The 14,831-nt window shown below is 43.3% G+C and overlaps 1 long non-coding RNA gene across 1 annotated transcript; it reads right to left on the bottom strand.

Moving 5' to 3' along the window:
* Positions 1–11,145: 11,145 nt before the first annotated feature.
* LOC311123498 lies at positions 11,146–13,654 on the bottom strand. The gene is made up of 3 exons (XR_014612600.1): positions 13,569–13,654; positions 11,604–11,715; positions 11,146–11,232 (listed from the first exon to the last, which is right to left on the bottom strand). It is a non-coding gene; the product is annotated as an uncharacterized lncRNA (long non-coding RNA).
* Positions 13,655–14,831: the final 1,177 nt, after the last annotated feature.

Genomic DNA, 14,831 nt, shown 5'->3' with positions numbered 1-14,831 from the left:
ATTTTGTAAATGACATCGCCGAAGTCAAGGATCGGTAGGATAGTCAGTTTTACGAGGGCATGTTTGGCAGCATGAGTGAAGGAGGCTTTGTTGCGAAATAGGAAACCGATTCTAGATTTAACTTTGGATTGGATATTCTTAATGTGAGTCTGGAAGGAGAGTTTACAGTCTAACCAGACACCTAGATATTTGTAGTTGTCCACATACTCTAGGTCAGACCCGTCTAGAGTAGTGATTCTAGTCGGGTGGGCGGGTGCAAGCAGCGTTCGGTTGAAGAGTATGCATTTAGTTTTACTAGTGTTTAAGAGCAGTTGGAGGCTACTGAAGGAGTGTTGTATGGAATTGAAGCTCGTTTGGAGGTTTGTTAACACAGTGTCCAATGAAGGGCCAGATGTATACAAAATGGTGTCGTCTGCGTAGAGGTGGATCTGAGAGTCACCAGCAGCAAGAGCGACGTCATTGATATACACAGAGAAAAGAGTTGGCCCAAGAATTGAACCCTGTGGCACCCCCATAGAGACTGCCATAGGTCCAGACAACAGGCCCTCCGATTTGACACATTGAACTCTATCTGAGAAGTAGTTGGTGAACCAGGCGAGGCAGTCATTTGAGAAACCAAGGCTATTTAGTCTGTGGTTGACAGAGTCGAAAGCCTTGGCCAGGTCAATGAAAACGGCTGCACAGTACTGTCTATTATCGATCGCGGTTATAATATCGTTTAGGACCTTGAGCGTGGCTGAAGTGCATCCATGACCAGCTCGGAAACCGGATTGCATAGCGGAGAAGGTACGGTGGGATTCGAAATGGTCGGTGATCTGTTTGTTGACTTGGCTTTCAAAAACTTTTGAAAGGCAGGGCAGGATGGATATGGGTCTGTAACAGTTTGGATCTAGAGTGTCACCCCCTTTGAAGAGGGGGATGACCGCGGCAGCTTTCCAATCTCTGGGGATCTCAGACGTTACGAAAGAGAGGTTGAACAGGCTAGTAATAGGGGTTGCGACAATTTCGGCGGCTAGTTTTAGAAAGAAAGGGTCCAGATCGTCTAGCCCAGATGATTTGTAGGGGTCCAGATTTTGCAGCTCTTTTAGAACATCAGCTGTCTGGATTTGTGTGAAGGAGAAGCGGGGGGGGCATGGGCAAGTTGCAGCGGAGGGTGCAGAGCTGGTGGCCGGGGTAGTGGTAGCCAGGTGGAAAGCATGGCCAGCCGTAGCAAAATGCTTGTTGAAATTCTCGATTATTGTAGATTTATCGGTGGTGATAGTGTTTCCTAGCCTCAGTGCAGTGGGCAGCTGGGAGGAAGTGCTCTTATTTTCCATGGACTTTACAGTGTCCCAAAACTTTTTGGAGTTAGTGCTACAGGATGCAAATTTCTGTTTGAAAAAGTTAGCCTTTGCTTTCCTAACTGCTTGTGTATATTGGTTCCTAACAAAAGTTGCATATCGCGGGGGCTATTTGATGCTAATGCAGTACGCCACAGGATGTTTTTGTGCTGGTCAAGGGCAGTCAAGTCTGAGGAGAACCAGGGGCTATATCTGTTCTTAGTTCTGTATTTTTTGAATGGGGCATGTCTATTTAAGATTGAGAGGAAATTACTTTTAAAGAACAACCAGGCATCCTCTACTGACGGAATGAGATCTATATCCATCCAGGATACTTGGGCCAGGTCAATTAGGAAGGCCTGCTCGCTGAAGTGTTTTTGGGAGCGTTTGACAGTGATGAGGGGTGGTCGTTTGACCGCGGACCCGTTACGGACGCAGGCAATAAGGCAGTGATCGCTGAGATCCTGGTTGAAGACAGCGGAGGTGTATTTAGAGGGTAAGTTAGTCAGGATGATATCTATGAGGGTACCCATGTTTACGGATTTAGGGTTGTACCTGGTAGGTTCGTTGATAATTTGTGTGAGATTGAGGGCATCTAGTTTAGATTGTAGGATGGCCGGGGTGTTAAGCATATCCCAATTTAGGTCACCAAGCAGTACGAACTCTGAGGATAGATGGGGGGCAATCAATTCACATATGGTGTCCAGGGCACAGCTGGGGGCTGAGGGGGGTCTGTAGCAAGCGGCAACAGTGAGAGATTTATTTCTGGAAAGGTGGATTTTTAGAAGTAGAAGCTCAAACTGTTTGGGCACAGACCTGGATAGTATGATGGAGCTCTGCAGGCTATCTCTACAGTAGATTGCAACTCCACCCCCTTTGGCAGTTCTATCTAGACGGAAAATGTTATAGTTGGGGATGGAAATTTCAGAATTTTTGGTGGCCTTCCTAAGCCAGGATTCAGACACTGCTAGAACATCAGGGTTGGCGGAGTGTGCTAACGCAGTGAATAACTCAAACTTAGGAAGGAGGCTTCTGATATTTATGTGCAGAAAACCAATACTTTTACGGTTACAGAAGTCAACAAATGATAGCTCCTGGGGAGTAGGAGTGATACTGGGGGCTGCAGGGCCTGGGTTAGCCTCTACATCACCAGAGGAACAGAGGAGGACTAGAATAAGGATACGACTAAAGGCTTTAAGAACTGGTCTTCTAGTGCGTTGGGTACATATAATAAAGGGGGCAGTTCTCCGGGCGTTGTAGAAAAGATTCAGGGCATTATGTACAGAAAAGGATATGGAAGGATATGAGTACAGTTCAGGTAACCCTAAGCGTTGGGTAACAATGAAAGAGATAGCGTCATTGGAGGCATCGATTGAGCCGGTCTTGGCGTGTATGGGGGGAGGAACAAAGGAACTATATGAGGCAGTTTGAGAGGGACTAGGGGTTCTACATTGAAATTGTATAATAAGAACTAACCCAAACAGCAATAGGCAAGGCATAATTGACATGGGAGAGAGGCATAAAGCAGTCACATGTGTTATTAGAGAGAGCTAAGACACAACTGGAAATAGCGATAACGTTTGGGCTAAGACTAAACAGAATAAACAGGACAGGGTACCGTGTAAAGGAACAGTCCAGCAGGCATCAGCTGTGCAGCTGAGTGATCATAAGGTCCAGTGAACAGCAATATGTGAGTCCGAGAGCAGTTCAAATTGGTGCTTCAGCACAGCTAGCACAGTTGTAGTTTGCGTGTGCTAGCGGGCCGGGGCTGGCAGATGGATCTTCGTGGTCGTCGCAACGGGAAGCCTGTTGAAACCACATCAGACTATTTCGTCGGCAAACCAGTCGTGTTGGATCGGCGGGGCTCAGTGTCAACACTAGGAGGTCCCGTCCGGTTGACAGAGAGGTAGATAGCCGGGAGATGGGCCTGAGGCTAGCTCAAGGCTAACTGGTGCTTGCTATATGGTAATGGTAATCAGCCACAACAGGTTGCAGCTAGCTAGCTGGTTGTGATGATCCGGCGCTAGGGTCCAGTGATTCCGGCAAAAAGTCCAATAAGCTCTGGGTCGATAGCACGCTGGGTCGATAGCACGCTGTGCAGACTGGCCGACGAATTGTCCAGGCTAGAGCTAGAGCTGGCTGGTGGATAGTGTAGGCCACGGACAATGGTGAAGACGCTAACGGTGACTAATAACAGGTAGCCACTATTTTCAGCTTACGGTTCTTGATGAAAGTTATAAAGAAATAATATAATCCTTTCCACGTTGGGTGAGGCGGGTTGCAGGAAAGTAGATTTAGTTAAAGAATGAAAGTAAAAAAAATTGAGAAATATAGACAAAAAACAAGAAACGGGATATTTACACAGGACGAAAAATAAAAGCGACCGCACTGCTACGCCATCTTGGATGAACTGTAACAGAATAAAATCTTTGAAATTGTTGCATGTTGCATTTATATTCTTTGTCAGTATATTAACATCATAGTGATCAGAATTGCAGCCTTACCTTGGTCTGTACATTTAACTGATTCCTCCTCTTGAAGACAACAGTGCTGTAAGTCACATCATCACCATTGGCAGGAAATGGGTCCAGCTGTAGAGATAGTGAGCTGTAGACCACATTATCATCTGGTTCTGCCTAGAAGAGAGGAGGGACACGGACACACAGGTAGAGAGGTGAAGAGGAACAATCTGTGATGATGGGATGTACGCTACAGGTTGGAAACACTTGTACACCAGTTGTTGCAGTTGTTGCAGAATAGCTGAAACGGGATGAGATACATAAAGACATTAAAACTCAGAAATGTTTACAGCATAACACATTTTCTGTGTCTCACAAATATGTGACTTCATCTATAACACCATGCACCAGTCTGCCACATACAGTTGAAGTCGGAAGTTTACATACACCTTAACCAAATACATTTAAACTCAGTTTTTCACCATTCCTGACATTTAATCCTAGTAAAGATTCCCTGTTTTAGGTCAGTTAGGATTACCACTTTATTTTAAGAATGTGAAATGTCAGAATAATAGTAGAGAGAGTGATTTATTTAAGCTTTTATTTCTTTCATGAAATTCCTTAGTTGGTCAGAAGTTTACATACACTCAATTAGTATTTGGGAGCATTGCCTTTAAATTGTTTAACTTGGGTAAAACGTTTCGGGTAGCCTTCCACAAGCTTCCCACAATAAGTTGGGTGAATTTTATCTTGACAGAGCTGGTGTAACTGAGTCAGGTTTGTAGGCCTCCTTGCTCGCACACGCTTTTTCAGTTCTGCCCACAAATCTTCTATAGGATTGAGGTCAGGGCTTTGTGATGGCCACTCCAATACCTTGACTTTGTTGTCCTTAAGCCATTTTGCCACAACTTTGGAAGTATGCTTGGGGTCATTGTCCATTTGGAAGACCCATTTGCGACCAAGCTTTAACTTCCTGACTGATGTCTTGAGATGTTGCTTCAATATATCCACATCATTTTCCTTCCTCATGATGCCATCTATTTTGTGAAGTGCACCAGTCCCTCCTGCAGCAAACACCCCCACAGCATGATGCTGCCACCCCCGTGCTTGATGGTTGGGATGGTGTTCTTTGCCTTGCAAGCGTCCCCCTTTTTCCTCCAAACATAACGATGGTCATTATGTCCAAACAGTTATATTTTTGTTTAATCAGACCAGAGGACATTTCTCCAAAAAGTACGATCTTTGTCACCATGTGCAGTTGCAAACCGTAGTCTGGGTTTTTTATGGCGGTTTTGGAGCAGTGGCTTCTTCCTTGCTGAGCGGCCTTTCAGGTTATGTCGATATAGGACTCGTTTTACTGTGGATAAAGCTACTTTTGTACCTGTTTCCTCCAGCATCTTCACAAGGTCCTTTGCTGTTGTTCTGCGATTGATTTGCATTTTTCGCACCAAAGTACGTTCATCTCTAGGAGACAGAACGCGTCTCCTTCCTGAGCGGTATACTGGCTGCGTGGTCCCATGGTGTTCATACTTGCGTACTATTGTTTGTACAGATGAACGTGGTACCTTCAGGTGTTTGGAAATTGCTCCCAAGGATGAACCAGAATTGTGGAGGTCAAAAAAAAAAATCTGAGGTCTTGGCTGATTTCTTTGGATTTTTCCATGATGTCAAGCAAAGAGGCACTGAGTTTGAAGGTAGGCCTTGAAATACATCCACAGGTACACCTCCAATTGACTAAAATGATGTCAATTAGCCTATCAGAAGCTTCTAAAGCCATGACATCATTTTCTGGAATTTTCCAAGCTGTTTAAAGGCACAGTCAACTTAGTGTATGTAAACTTCTGACCCACTGGAATTGTGATACAGTGAATTATAAGTGAAATAATCTGTCAGTAAACAATTGTTGGAAAATTACTTGTGTCATGCACATAGTAGATGTCCTAACCGACTTGCCAAAACTATACTTTGTTAACAAGAAATTTGTGGAGTGGTTTAAAAAATGAGTTTTAATGACTCCAACTTAAGTGTATTTAAACTTCCGACTTCAACTGTAGATGGCATCTTGAGGAAGGAAAATTATGTGGATATATTGAAGCAACATCTCAAGACATCAGTCAGGAAGTTAAAGCTTGGTCGCAAATGGGTCTTCCAAATGGACAATGACCCCAAGCATACTTCCAAAGTTGTGGCAAAATGACTTAAGGACAACAAAGTCAAGGTATTGGAGTAGCCATCACAAAGCCCTGACCTCAAGCCTATAGAAGATTTGTGGGCAGGGCTTTCCTCTTTTGTCCTCAATTGCTTGTCTATTATTCCTGGATACATTACCAAACCCTTGAATTTCGCAATTGTGTAAAAAAAAACACTATTTAACTCATAATATATTTTTTTTACCATTAAGTATGTGTACTTTATTGTATTTATACTTGGAATATCCTTTTTCAACTGGAATAGTTCAGAAATAGCTGGAGTGGTACTTTAACCAGTGACTGCGCTACACATCCTATTTTTAGCTCTACAGTCGTGGTCAAACATTTTGAGAATGACACAAGTATTGGTCTTCACAAAGTTTGCTGCTTCAGTGTTTTTAGATATTTTTGTCAGATGTTATTATGGGATACTGAAGTATAATTACAAGCATTCCATAAGTGTCAAAGGCTTTTATTGACAATTACATTAAGTTTATGCAAAGAGTCAATATTTTATTTTTCAAGACCTCTGCAATCCACCCTGGCATGCTGTCAATTAACTTCTGGTCACATCCTGACTAATGGCAGCCCATTCTTGCATAATCAATGCTTGGAGTTTGTCAGAATTTGTGGGGTTTTGTTTGTCCACCCGCCTCTTGAAGAGTGACCACAAGTTCTCAATGGGATTAAGGTCTGGGGAGTTTCCTGGCCATGGACCCAAAATTTCAATGTTTTGTTCCCCGAGCCACTTAGTTATCACTTTTGCGTTATGGCAAGGTGCTCCATCATGCTGGAAAAGGCATTGTTCGTCACCAAACTGTTCTTGGATGGTTGGGAGAAGTTGCTCTCGGAGGATGTGTTGGTACCATTCTTTATTCATGGCTGTGTTCTTAGGCAAAATTGTGAGTGAGCCCACTCCCTTGGCTGAGAAGCAACTCCACACATGAATGGTCTCAGGATGCTTTACTGTTGGCATGACACAGGACTGATCTTAGCGCTCACCTTGTCTTCTCCGGACAAACTTTTTTCCGGCTGCCCCAAACAATCGGAACGGGGATTCATCAGAGAAAATGACTTTACCCCAGTCCTCAGCGGTCCAATCCCTGTACCTTTTTCAGAATATCAGTCTGTCCCTGATGTTTTTCCTGGAGAGAAGTGGCTTTCTCGCTGCCCTTGTTGACACCAGGCCATCCTCCAAAAGTCTTCGCCTCACTGTGCGTGCAGATGCACTCACACGTGCCTGCTGCCATTCCTGAGCAAGCTCTGCACTGGTGGTGCCCCGATCCTGCAGCTGAATCAACTTTAGGAGATGGTCCTGGCGCTTGCTGGACTTTCTTTGGCGCCCTGAAGCCTTCTTCACAACAATTGAACCTCTCTCCTTTAAGTTCTTGATGATCCGATAAATGGTTGATTTAGGTGCAATCTTACTAGCAGCAATATCCTTGCCTGTGAAGCCCTTTTTGTTCAAAGCAATGATGACGGCACGTGTTTCCTTGCAGGTAACCATGGTTAACAGAGGAAGAACAATGATTTCAAGCACCACCCTCCTTTTAAAGCTTCCAGTCTGTTATTCTAACTCAATCAGCATGACAGAGTGATCTCCAGCCTTGTCCTCGTCAACACTGTCACCTGTGTTAACGAGAGAATCACTGACATGATGTTAGCTGGTCCTTTTGTGGCAGGGCTGAAATGCAGTGGAAATGTTTTTTTTTAGATTAAGTTCATTTTCATGGTGTGGTGTCTAAGGAATTTATGACTTTGCTAACGTTTGCAAATGGTATCTTGGAGGATGTTGATTCAGCTTAGGGAAGCATCTGGGGAGCAGTTTTATAGGGGCACCCCATAAAACAGAGGAAGTCGGTTGTGTGGAGTCATGGGATTGGTCTCTAGGGAAAACCACCCATATCCTGTTAAAAATTATAAATACTTGGTGGGGACAAAGGAGGACAGAACAACATATTATTTTGGGTCGTTGTTCTCCAGATGCCTGCAGATGTCTGTAAACTTACGCTGAAATCTTGTGATATAAATAAACCTTTATAATCAAAGTACAGTGTAAGCAGACTCCTTGGTCTCACAGCATATTTAGCATTATTATTTGGATACAACAATGGCAAAGAGGGCCTTTGCAATGAATTGCAATTCATCTGATCACTCTTCATAACATTCTGGAGTATATGCAAATTGCCATCATAAAAACTGAGGCAGCAGACTTTGTGAAAATTAATATTTGTGTCATTCTCAAAACTTTTGACCACGACTGTAGACTGCAAACCACTTTGAGAAACTGAAATCACACTCTCACTACAGTCCTGGGTATGTAGCATTGACTGTAAATATAGAGTTATCATGTCAAAATTGTACAGTTACAATAGATATGAAGCTGTAACTGAAGAGCTAATGTGTGATTTAACTAAATCTGATGTCTATGTCCTGTCCATGGCCATGTCCTGCATTTTTCACAGACAGTGGCTTACCCACAAGGCCTTGAGTCAGATGAGAGGAACATGAGTGTAGCCTACCACTGAGGTGTTTGTTGTCTGGTCCATGGCCTTATTGTCCTCTGGAATAAAGAAAGAGAGATGCAGTATTAGAGACCTCTGAGATACACTAGAATAATACTGAATACATTCATCATAGAAGAGTTATACTTTTGAGTCTCTTCCTCTTATGCCAAGATACTTATTTTATTATTTTTTATTTTATTTAACCTTTATTTAACCAGGTAAGCCAGTTGAGAACAAGTTCTCATTTACAACTGCGACCTGGCCAAGATAAAGCAAAGCAGTGCGATAAAAACAACAACACAGAGTTACATAAAGTCAAAAATACAACAGAAAATATACACTGCTCAAAAAAATAAAGCGAACACTTAAACAACACAATGTAACTCCAAGTCAATCACACTTCTGTGAAATCAAACTGTCCACTTAGGAAGCAACACTGATTGACAATACATTTCACATGCTGTTGTGCAAATGGAATAGACAACAGGTGGAAATTATAGGCGATTAGCAAGACACCCCCAATAAAGAAGTGGTTCTTCAGGTGGTGACCTCAGACCACTTCTCAGTTCCTATGCTTCCTGGCTGATGTTTTGGTCACTTTTGAATGCTGGCGGTGCTTTCACTCTAGTGGTAGCATGAGACGGAGTCTACAACCCACATAAGTGGCTCAGGTAGTGCAGCTCATCCAGGATGGCACATCAATGCGAGCTGTGGCAAGAAGGTTTGCTGTGTGTGTCAGCGTAGTGTCCAGAGCATGGAGGCGCTACCAGGAGACAGGCCAGTACATCAGGAGACGTGGAGGAGGCCGTAGGAGGGCAACAACCCAGCAGCAGGACCGCTACCTCCACCTTTGTGCAAGGAGGAGCAGGAGGAGCACTGCCAGAGCCTTGCAAAATGACCTCCAGCAGGCCACAAATGTGCATGTGTCTGCTCAAACGGTCAGAAACAGACTCCATGAGGGTGGTATGAGGGCCCGACGTCCACAGGTGGGGTTTGTGCTTACAGCCCAACACCGTGCAGGACGTTTGGCATTTGCCAGAGAACACCAAGATTGGCAAATTCAACACTGGCGCCCTGTGCTCTTCACAGATGAAAGCAGGTTCACACTGAGCACATGTGACAGACGTGAGTCTGGAGACGCCGTGGAGAACGTTTCTTTGGGGGGCCGCACAGCCCTCCATGTGCTCGCCAGAGGTAGCCTGACTGCCATTAGGTACCGAGATGAGATCCTCAGACCCCTTATGAGACCATATGCTGGTGCGGTTGGCCCTGGGTTCCTCCTAATGCAAGACAATGCTAGACCTCATATGGCTGGAGTGTGTCAGCAGTTCCTGCAAGAGGAAGGCATTGATGCTATGGACTGGCCCGCCCGTTCCCCAGACTTGAATCCAATTGAGCACATCTGGGACATCATGTCTCGCTCCATCCACCAACGCCACGTTGCACCACAGACTGTCCAGGAGTTGGCGGATGCTTTAGTCCAGGTCTGGGAGGAGATCCCTCAGGAGACCATCCGCCACCTCATCAGGAGCATGCCCAGGCGTTGTAGGGAGGTCATACAGGCACGTGGAGGCCACACACACTACTGAGCCTCATTTTGACTTGTTTTAAGGACATTACATCAAAGTTGGATCAGCCTGTAGTGTGGTTTTCCACTTTAATTTTGAGGGTGACTCCAAATCCAGACCTCCATGGGTTGATAAATTTGATTTCCATTGATAATTTTTGTGTGATTTTGTTGTCAGCACATTCAACTATGTAAAGAAAAAAGTATTTAATAAGATTATTTCATTAATTCAGATCTAGGATGTGTTGTTTAAGTGTTCCCTTTATTTTTTTGAGCAGTGTATATAAAACGTGTGCAAATGTAGCAAGTTATGGAGGTTGTCACGGTTTCGTCCGAGGCTGCTCCTCCTCCTGGTTCGGGCAGGCTTCGGCGGTCGTCGTCCCCGGAGTACTAGCTGCCACCGATCTATGTTTCATGTTCGTTTGGTTTGGTCTTAATGTTGTACACCTGTGTCTAGTTAGTCCTCGTTAGTGTTCTATTTAGTTCTCGTTGTGTGTGTCTGTGTTTGTGTGTGATTGCGCTTCTGTTTCGTGTTTGGAGCTACATTTTCCCTCCAGTGTTTTGGAGAGGGTTGTTTGCACATGTTTGTGCGTCATTTGTTTTGTCGCCTGTGTGCGTCGTGCATTTTGCCTTCGGGCTTATTGTGCTTCTGTTGTATATATATAATATATATTGCACTAAAGCCTTTGGACTGAGCCTCTGCGTCCTGCGCATGATTCCTACACCACACCCACCTTCAGCACGCCTTGACAGAGGTAAGGCAATAAATAGGCCATAGTGCTAAATAATTACAATTAGTATTAACACTGGAATGATAGATGTGCAAGAGATGATGTGCAAATAGAGATACTGGGGTGCAAATTAGCAAAATAAATAACAATATGGGAATGAGGTAGTTGGGTGGGCTAATTTCAGATGGGCTGTGTACAGGTGCAGTGATCGGTAAGGTGCTCTGACAACTGATGCTTAAAGTTAGTGAGGGAGATAATAGTCTCCAGCTTCTAATACAGTTGTCTTCAAGGAAAATATTTATTGTCTCCTGAAAATATCTCCAAAATAAAACGGATCACTTTTTCATTATAGAATGAATACTTACTATGATTTCTCCACATCTTCCATGTGACTAGGACACCAGCTATCACCACCACCAACATGCCCAGAGGAACCAGTAGGACTTTTAGATCTATGGAACTGATGATGAGAAACTATGTTTATTATAAAATATTGTCCATAAAAGATAATACGATTTTTTTATGATCCTTTTTATGCTGCTATGACTAAATGGAAATATTTGTTCAGCTCTTCACACCTTTTATGCATCCAAGAATTGAATGCTGCTACTTCTACAACCACAGAGATATGAGGAAGTGGGAAATGTCTCTATGATGGTAAATGTCTCTATAACTGCGTCTAGGCCTATACTCTTTGTCAAAATATTTAAGGAGATTTTTTTTGTGCCGTAAACTAGTGTGAAAAACAGAAAATGTTACCTTTCTTCATATTTCTATTGTCATCCATTTGGAACAGTAAGTGTGAAATACAGCTGAATGAGTGATAATTACCTCATGGTGTCCTTCTCCTTGCCCCCCTCAGGTCCTTGGACTGTGTTGTCAGTCTGAACAGGCTCAGCAGTTGGAGAGAAAGAGGATTGTTCAGTGGTTGGAGCTTGGGTTGCTGTGAGGTAAAAACAACAATGGTATTATGACTGGTGTACCAGAGAGACACAGGGTAGACTGAACTATAATTAAGTGATAATGCCCGAGAAGCCGGCGTTTGGAGGATATATTTGCCCAGGTGTTGTTAGGCACGAGACGAAGTCGAGCCAATATATCCTCGAAATACCGACTTCGAGGGCATTAGCACTTTTATACAACGGGTTACCAACATATTCAAATAATGGCTGACATACTTTATTTCCATTAAAAATGTTATTTTGATGAATTTTTTCATACTATTTCATCCTTCCACAAGATATAGTCCCGTCACAAATCTAGGGTTGCTACCCAAGCCGACTGGTCGTTCGTTTACATTTAAGTCATTTAGCAGACGCTCTTATCCAGAGCAACTTACAGTTAGTGAGTGCATACATTATTTTTCATTTATTATATTTTTCATACTGGTGCCCCGTGGGAATCGAACCCACAACCCTGGCGTTGCAAACGCCATGCTCTACCAACTGAGCTACATCCCTGCCGGCCATTCCCTCCCCTACCCTGGACGACGCTGGGCCAATTCTGCGCCACCCCATGGGTCTCCCGGTCACGGCCGGCTACGACAGAGCCTGGATTCGAACCAGGATCTCTAGTGGCACAGCTAGCACTGCAATGCAGTGCCTTAGACCACTGCGCCACTCGGGAGATCGGTTCGGTTGCCAGAGATGCGACCCTGTCATTCAGTCTTTTTGTTATGTATCTATGGACGCCACACAGTTGTTCGTTATAAATAAAATAATAATAAATTGGTCATTTAGCAGACGCTCTTATCCAGAGCGACTTACAGGAGCAATTAGGGTTAAGTGCCTTGCTCAAGGGCACATCGACAGATTTTTCACCTAGTCGGCTCGGGGATTAGAACCAGCAACCTTTCGGTTACTGGCACAACGCTCTTAACCACTAAGCTACCTGCCTGTTCCATTGCCATACTGGCTGGCAACATTCTTATCCCTTGCTTGCTAGCCAGAATAACAGCAAAGTAGCTTCATTTGCATTTGTTTAAGCTGTTTTCTAGTGATATTTAATTGGATACATCCATAACAATGAGCAAATGAGGAGTGATTTCGCCTGGCATAGAAAATGTTCTCTATCGTCAGGACACTGTTGTTCAGAGGAGCTATCCAACAACATAGCTAACACAATCACTTTAAACTGAAGCTGGAAAGGCTGCAAACTAGCTGCACTTCCATTCGTTTTAATTTTCTTCTCAATTGAAATGTATATATATATATATATCCATAAAAATGATGCCAGCTGATTCATGATTTCGACTGGCTGAGAAACGCTAACTGCCTGTCTGTTTCGTCCCGACACGTTCATTACTATGGGACAGCTGGAGATCGAATTTGAATATTAAAACAATGTTGCAAATGTTGGAGAGACAGACAGCAAGGGTTATACAAATCTCTGCTGTTAAAAACTAAATGTTAGCCTAAAAGAAATGTGAGATAATGTCTAGAGGAGTTTTACAGTGGAGATCAAGTTTATAAATTGCTTGGCTGGGCTGCTGAGACAGTGGATTGCGCAGTCAGATGGAACAGAGTAAAAAGGCATTTTAACGTCATAGATTTAACCGGTGGTAACTTGTGGAATAGACACCGGCTAGAATGTGGTTTTAACCAGTTAGCATTCAGGATTAGACCCACATAACCTTCTTGTCCAGCTTATTTAATTTACCCCAACATGTGGATTTTAACTTAGTATTAGCACTGTTGAGTTCAAACCAAATCCCATTTCTTTCACATGAAAAGCAAGAAAGACTGGATAAACCAGGTAAATACTTAATTATACAGTATCTGATTGCTCTCTACTCACTGGTCATAGTGGTGGTACTTTGTGTGGTGGTTTGTCGTCTGACAGTGATGTGAACAGGCATTATAAAGTATCCCACTTCACACCTGTACCAGCCAGTGTTCTCCGTCTTGAGTCCACTCATAGTCACCGTTAAGACATTTGATCTGGTGGCATCAGTGGTCTGCTGTAGGGTCACTGATGTTCCATCTATAGTCCCAGAATTCCCCCAGACACAGTAGACACTGCCCCCAATCCTGCACCACCACTTCCAATTTCCAGTGTCATTATAGTTACAATTTACAATGACACTCCCTCCTTCAACTCCAGTCACCTCCTGTTGGTCCACATAGAGTTCTGGAGTACCTGAACACAGAGGTACAGACACCAAAGAAGGTCCTGAGTGATCAAGTGGTTTTTTTGTAACAACTGACCACAAATATCATTATCATGATATGATGGATAGAGAACAGAAAGTAGACATATACCAACATTCCTCATGTCAACATGAACAATAATAGTGATACCAGTAAATGAAACCAGAACACCAGTCAAGTAATCATATGGAAGAGTTGCAGGGATCTTACCTGGAGTCACAGATAGGTGGAATCCTTCTATCCTGACGTCTGCTCCAACATTGATCTCTACAGCACAATAGTACCATTCAGAGTCCTCACTCCCCAGATCAGTCATGGTCACAGTGAAGGTTAGCTGGTTGATGTCATCAGAGATTAAGGCCTTAGCTGTGCTCTTAGGAAGGTAAGTGCGTACAACAGGAGAGCAACTATTGAAATGATATCCTTTACACCAATATTTTAAATGTTTTATATAATACTGATCATAGCAACATGGGATGGTGATGGAGCCTCCTGTCTTCACAGACACACGATAAGCACCTGTAGACACAACAACAGAAAACACATTAGATTGGAATTCAAGCAAATTCTCACAGCAGAAAAAATGGTGTTCCATCTGGACTATAACACACATAATACAGGAAGTGTTATTGATAAGACAAGCTACTGCTCCTGTCTTCAGAGTGTCAGCATGTGTCCAGTCCCTGACCTCAACTTCAGCACTTCATAGATACATGTTAACCCTTTTGTTATTTTTATTGGCCCATCCACCACCCCAAAATATATTTGTTTGTACAGCGTTTTTCCTGTTACATTTACATTCTACACATATCTTATATACATGGCACTTTTGTTACACAGTAGTTACATAACAACATATAGTTATTAGATATACATTATATCTGTATAGATAGTACTTAAACACATCCAG

The sequence above is a fragment of the Coregonus lavaretus genome, assembly GCF_964263955.1.
Source record: "Coregonus lavaretus genome assembly, contig: HAP1_SCAFFOLD_8051, whole genome shotgun sequence".
NCBI classification, from domain to species: domain Eukaryota; kingdom Metazoa; phylum Chordata; class Actinopteri; order Salmoniformes; family Salmonidae; genus Coregonus; species Coregonus lavaretus.
This window is presented reverse-complemented; position numbering and strand designations above follow the sequence as displayed.